The following is a 7,681-nucleotide window of genomic DNA, read 5'->3' on the forward strand; positions in this document are numbered from 1 at the left end:
AGATTTAATTCAAGGAAATGGCTCACACAGTTGTGGAGGCTGGCAAGTCCCAACTCCATGGGTCAGGCGTCAGGCTGGAGGCTTCTCCTGACTCACGTGGTTGTAGGAGCTAACGAACTCAAAATCTGCAGGTCGGGCTCACATCCCAAGAACCAGAAGTCAGATGGTGACAAGTAGGATACACAATACACACTGAGAGTGAGTCTTGCTGGAACATCCATTTATATACTGGAGGCAGGCCACACCCCCAAGGAAACTCTCCTTTTCCCTCAAATTGTTCTTGGGTTGGCCCTCCAGGACCATGATGATTCCATCCCTAAATAAATACATGGACGCTAAGACTAATCTAAGGGGCCCTAGTGGAGCAAACAATTAAGCACTTAGCTGCTAACTGAAAGGCTGGCAATTTGAACCCACCCAAGAGCTCCACAGAACAAAGACCTGGCAATCTGCTTCTGTAAAGATTACAGCCTAGAAAACCCTATGGGGCAGTTCTACTCTGTCATATGGGGTCGCTATGAGTTGAAATTGACTTGACAGCACCTAACAACAACAACAACAAGACTAATCTGCAAGGAAGGGACACCAGGACCATAAGCATCAGCTTAGCTTACTAATCTATAAAGAGCAGCCCCAAATTCCCAAGGAAATCATGAAAAGGATGCTTTAAATAAAATTTGGTCAATTTCATAAATATTAATAACTATACTGATTATGTAACTCTAACTACAGGATGAATATTGTAGCTGGTCTTTCCTTAAAGACAACCAAATCATGGGGCAGTGAATTTGTTAGTTATCTCAATTTTCTTAACCAAAAATGGAAAACTTTGCAACTACCTGGTCATACAAATGGTCATACAAACTGTTGGCCAAAAAAAAAAATGTTCCAAACAACCATAATTTATTGTATACAGAGTATTTCTGCCTCTAAATATTTGATTCAATATATTTCTGAATCAGATTTGGTTTTTTCTTTCATTTATGAAAAATTTTGGCCAATAGTAATGAAATCTTTCCCTTGTAACATAGAAAAAAAAATCAATCTTCTAATTTGTCTCTTTTATTATTTTTGGCCTTTATGTTTGGAAAACAATGGCAGACAAGGCAATTTGGCAATATGAGCACATTAATAATATATTGTATTTTTGTAGGCTTTTTCTAATGTGTGGTCTGGTTTTGAACCATGTGAGCCATGTAAAAATGATAATGCATTTGTGCTAGGTTTTCTTAGCATAGCTAGTTGTACTGGGCTGAATAATGGCCCCCAAAAGTTCACGCCCTTCCCAAAACCTCAGAACGTGATCTTATTTGGAAATAGGGTCATTGCAAATGTAATAAGATGAGGTCATACTGCAGCAGGGTGGGTCCTTAATCCAATGTAACTGATGTCCTTATAAGAACCAGAGAAAAGACACAGAGACAGAGACATATAAAGAATGCCACGTGACAACAGAGGCAGAGACTGGAGTTATGTATCTACAAACCAAGGAATAACAAGAATTGCCAGCAACACCAGAAGCTATGAGAAAAGCATGGAATGGATTATCCCCTAGAGCCTTCAGAGAGAGAGCAAGACCCTGCTGACACCTTGATTTCAGACTTCTGGACTCTAGAACAGACAGAGAATAAATTTTTGTTGTATTAAGCCACCCAGTCTGTGGTAATTTGTTACAGCACCCACAGGAATTTAATACACTGGTCATTTAAAGTATTATCCATCCTTGTTATTCTGTTCCAGATTCTAAAAGGAAGCCTCCAACAAAATTCTGGAAAGTAGATTAGAAAGCAACAGATGGAAAACCTGAGAAATCCAGCTGTTAAAGTTTATCTCATTTCTTTCTTAGCCTTTCTCCTCTCCTGAGTTGTGGTGTGATCCGACTGAAGTCTATTATTTACTGTTGATTACGAAACCTTTGTTAAAATTATTAATGAGGAGGAAAAAAAGAAAGAAAGCAATGGAAGGAACTGGAAAAACACTTGGGCAATTTACATACCATAAATCTTCCCCCATCTTTATCTCTAAGCAGAAACCCTTCTCACACTTTCTGAACCAAATTTCTAACTGTTGATCCTCATTCTTCGTGATAATCAAAAAAAAAAAAAAAAACCTAGAAGGGCATCTCAGTTAATCAGTTCCATGTACAGTCTTATAATTCATTGATTCTATAATTTGACCATAATCAGTCATGTCATGATCGTTTAGTATAATAGAGGAATCAAAACCTGAACTATTAATCTCTATATTTATTGACTAAAAATCTGTAACGAAAAAAGTCTAGGTATTACATTAAACATTTAATACTGGGAAATTAATCATGATTATTGTCACTATTTTCAAACCAACTAAAACCAAGCTGGCTAGTTTCTTTGAAAAATAAGTATGTTTCCACGTAATGGTGGCCTGAGAAAACAAACAACCTCTGCCATAATTTGCCAAATTCCTACGGGGGGAATAGTTTTTCAATTTTTTCAAAAGCCCTGGAACACTTTCTTGAAAAGAAATTTACACAAAAGACCAAAACATAAAGTAAATAAAAGCAAGCCCCTGTGATTGAAGCAGGGAAGTGGAGCAGATACTGGTGGCCACCCATATCCCCTTAGCCTCACTAGCATTCCCTCAGGCAGTTCCCATACATGTCAGTGGCTTCCTGAATCTCTCTGCCTGACAGCATTTTCCAGCCTCAGAAGCATGCTTGGTCCATGCATAGCAGCAGGCTGGGAGTACTGATGACTAATGCCCCAGGAGCCACCCTCAACCAATGTGGGACGGGAGGTGGTGGGAAAATACTCCAGCCTCATCACCTCGCAGTGGGACAATTCTGAGGTGTGGTCCACAGAGTTTCTTAAAGACTTCCTGGTAGAACTGAGTCCAAGTTTCTCATAGCAGTATCCTGCTCATTAATGTACCTTTTATTGGACTTCCTCCTCTCCCTTTCTCATTTTCCATTGCCTCACAATGTGTCCTGGGATCACCTTCTAAACAACGAGTGGGAACAGACAGAGCCATAGTCATTTCCCCTATTCCATCCCAAGTGGCCCTTAGGAGATCTCCATACAGTACACTTTGAAAACCAAAGCTCTATGTCCCCTTCTTCATGCTACACGGGATTAGGCCTGCTGCAGCCAACACTCTTCCATTTTCACAGCACAGACCAAGCATAGTACGCAGCCTTGCTCTCACTGGGCAGGTGCACCCTCTTCAAGTCCCACCACTTCTCCCAAGTTGAAGAGTACCCTACATACTTGCAACTACCTCCAGCGACAAGATCAAATAGGCTTAGGAGTCAAATGGAAAGTTTCTGACCTTAAAGGGATACAGGTACCTACTGCTTAACATCAGCAATCCATTTCTGAGTTTCCGATTATCCATTCTAGAAATTTCCATTATTTTAAATGGGAAAACATGTAAGATGCTACACCTCAACCTAAACCCTCCAACCAGTTCCTATAAACATATATATATATATATATACACACATACATACATTTCATGATAGTTAGGATGCATGATGCTTAGATCACTGCTTTATGATCAGCAATTAATGTATTTGTCAATGCATAACTGCATTATTTACAGTAACACTGATATTCCTCTTAGTACAGGCAACATCAAGCAAGTACATCTCTTTTTTTGACACTCGAGTGCACTTCTCCAAACTTCTACGTACAATTCTCACATTATACCAATTCTTTGGTACCCAACTTTGGCTGCACATCAGAAATCACCAGGGAGTTCTGAAAAATTCGAATAACCAGGCTGCACCCAAAATCTCTGGGGGTAGGGTCTCAGGCGTCAGTATTCAGTGATGCCAATGTGCAGCCAAGGTTGAGCACCACCACGTCAGACGACCTTGAATGCAACTCAAAATTTTTTTTGTGAGGGGTCAGAGCCGAGATGGCGAACTAGTCAGATGCTTCCTGTGGTCCTTCTTACATCAAACACCCAAAAAAACAAGTGAATCAATTATATATGACAATCTAGGAGCCCTAACATCAAAGACAAAGTCGAGGAATCGGTCTGAGCACCAGGGGTTAGGGAAAGACAGTTCAGAAGCAGCGAGGAGTTGCCAAACCTGAGCCAGCGGAAACCAGCACCCTGCAGGCTGGATCAGCTGGCATGCACAGTGAGGCAAGCAGTGGCACTTAGGACACGTTTTCCACATTGGGAGAGACTGACTGGCAGAGAGTCTACCCCAGCCTCCAGAACCAGCGAAAAGCGGTGCTCAATCAGCAAAAGATAAGCACTTGCATCTAACCTACTGCGTGGATCAAAAACACCCTCTTCAGGAAGAACCTCTTTCCCATTTACCTGCCCTCTGCCCACTCGGCACTGGGTCCTAGGCCGGCTTCAGCGACTGCCACATCAACTGGGCCAGAAGCAGGACCCATCACGCATCCTGAGCCATTCTCCTGGCTTTGAAGAAGGAACAAATTAACAAACAGGAAAAAATAATCTCCCAGCTCCCTGAAGCCCGGAACTCAGAGCAGGCACAGCCCCTTTGCCTAGGCACAAGCATAAGGGTTCCATGGACTTTGAATGCCTTTCAACCCTGCACAGACATGTGTGGGCCTATTTCAACAGCATAGGCCCTCATTAGCACAGTACAACAGGATATATACCTGAAGCCTATTTTCAACTATACCAGCTGTGAGGAGGAGTGGCAGATTCATGACATTTGACACCACTCTGCCCATTAAGCAGGGTCCTCACCTACCCACATCAGGGACCTGAGGACTGGTGGCTCCACCCATACCACCAAGCCACCCATGGCAAGGATCCAAGAATAAGTGGTGTCTCCAAGTTCTTAAAACCAACAGCACTGGGTGCCCATAGTCCAGCTGCAAAATCCACCCACCTACGCACTATAGGGAACAGGGACACGTTTTTCCTCCCACTCAGGGGCAGCCGTCAGGCCCCTGCCTTGCTCAGCGCATGACCCCCTATTGCAGCCAGATACCTGTGCCTATTCCAATCACCCATGCCCATCTAGGACTGTAGGTCAGAGCCTGTACCACATGCTTGGTGACCGACTACCTGGACACATAAGCTGAATCCACACAAGAAAAGTAAACAAACTCCTGGGCTCACATACCTAGTAACAGATCTAACCACCTGGTGACAGGACGTTAGAGCTTCAAAGGCGCCAATAATCAAACTAGCTCACACGAGTAGCCTATTCGGGCATATCAAAACAAAATAAAACAAAACAAGAAACTAGGACATAGTAAGCAAACATAAAATAAATAAATATAATAACTTATTGATGGCTCAGAGACCACAGTCAATATCGCATCACATAAAGAGGCAGACCATGATGGCTTCAGCAAGTGCCCAAAACAAAGACTCAAGAAACCTGTCAGAGGAAGAGAACTTCTTGGAATTACTGGAGGCAGAATTCAAAAGATTAGGCAAAATGCAGAACAAGCCAAGGAACACACAGACAAAGCAAAAGAGGAACTAAAGAAGGTTATACATAAGCACAATTACACATTTAACAGGCTGCAAGAATCCACAGAGAGATAGCAAATAGAAACCCAAAAGATTTAACAATAAAATTTCAGAATTAGACAACTCAATAAAAAGTCATAGGAGCAGAACTGAGGCAATGGAAGGCAGAATTAGTGAGACTGAAGATAAAGCACTTGACACCAACTTATTTGAGGAAAAATCAGATAAAGAATTTTAAAAAATGAAGAAAATCTAAGAATTATGTGGGACTCCATCAAGACGCATAACCTACGAGTGACTGGAGTACCAGAACATGGTGGGGAGGGGATAACAGAAAATACACAGAGAATATTTGAAGATTTGTTGGCAGAAAATCTCTCTGATCATGAAGTATGAGAACACATCTATCCAAGAAGCTCACCGAACCCCACACGAGGTAGATCCCAAAAGAAAGTCACCAAGACATACTATAATCAAACTTGCCAAAACCAAAGATAAAGAGAGAATTTTAAGAGCAGCTAGGGATAAAGGAAAAGTCATACACAAAGGAGGGTCAATAAGAGTAAGCTCAGACTACTCAGCAGAAACTACGCAGGTAAGAAGGCAATGCGATGACATATACGAAGCCTTAAAGGGAAAAAATTGCCAGCCAAGAATCATATACCCAGCAAAACTGTCTCTCAAATATGATGGTGAAATTAGGGCATTTACAGATAAAAAGAAGTTTAGGGAATTTCTAAAAACCAAACCGAAATTACAAGAAACACTAAAGGGAGTCCTCCGGTTAGAAAATCAGTAACATCAGATAACAAACCAAGGCTAACACACCGGATAGAACCACCAGATATCAATCCAGATAGGGGTCACAAATAAAGCTAAAACACTGAAAATATGGAAAAAGAGACATCAATATGTAAAAGATGACAAAATTAAAAAAGAGGGACTAAATAAGGTAGTCATAGATCTTTCATGTGGAGAAGAAGTTAAGGCAACACAAAGAAATAAAAGATTGGTTTAAACTTAGAAAAACAAAGGTAATATTGAGGTAACCACAAAGGAAACCAATAATCCTATACATCAAAATAAAAAGCATAAAGACTCAGCAAATACAAAATCAACAACAATGAAAACGATGAAAAGAAAATATATAAAGAAAAACGACTCGGCACAGAAAATTAAGTAGAACAAAGAAACTTCAACAACACAAAAAAAAAGACATCAAAATGACAGAACTAAATTTGTATCTATCAATAATTCCGCTGAATGGAAATGGACTAAACGCACCAATAAAAAGACAGAGAGTGGCAGAATGGATTAAAAAAACACGACCTGTATATATGCTGGCTACAAGAGACACATATTAGCCTTAAAGACACAAACGAAATAAAACTCAAAGGATGGAAAAAAATATATCAAGCAAACAATGATCAAAAAAGAGCAGGAGTGGCAATATTAATCTCTCACACAACAGACTTTAAAGTAAAATCCACAACAAAGGATAAGGAAAGACACTACATAATGATTAAAGGGTAAATACACCAGGCGGACATAACTATAGTAAATATTTACGCACTCAACGACAGGGCTCCAAATACATAAACTCTAACAGCATTGAAAAGAGAGACAGACAGCTCCATAATAATAGTAGGAGACTTCAACACACCACTTTCGTTGAAGGACAAACATCCAGAAAGAAGCGCAATAAAGACACAGAAGATCTAAATGCCACACAACCAACTTGATCTCACAGACATATACAAAAAACACTCCACCCAACAGCAGCCACCAAGTATACTTTCTTTTCCAACGTACATGGAACATTCTCCAGAACAAATGATATATTACGCCATAAAGCAAGCCTTAACAGAATCCAAGGCATCAAAATACTAAAAACCATCTTTTCTGACCATAAAGCCATAAAAGTAGAAATCAATAACAGAAAAAGCAATGAAAAAAAATCAAACACATGGAAAGTGAGTAACACCTTGCTCAAAAACTACTGGGTTATACAATCCAAATTCCAATGTTTTTTTTTTAATAAGATGGAGAAACAAATTACCAACTTCATATGGAAAGGGAAGAGGCCCCAGATAAGTAAAGCATTACTGAAGAAGAAGAAGAAAATGGGAGGCCTCACACTGCCTGATTTTAAAACCTATTATACGGCCACGGTAGTCAAAACAGCCTGGTACTGGTACAACAACAGATACATAGACCAATGGAACAGAAT

Source organism: Trichechus manatus, unplaced genomic scaffold (assembly GCF_000243295.1).
Source record: "Trichechus manatus latirostris isolate Lorelei unplaced genomic scaffold, TriManLat1.0 scaffold00100, whole genome shotgun sequence".
Taxonomy (NCBI): domain Eukaryota; kingdom Metazoa; phylum Chordata; class Mammalia; order Sirenia; family Trichechidae; genus Trichechus; species Trichechus manatus.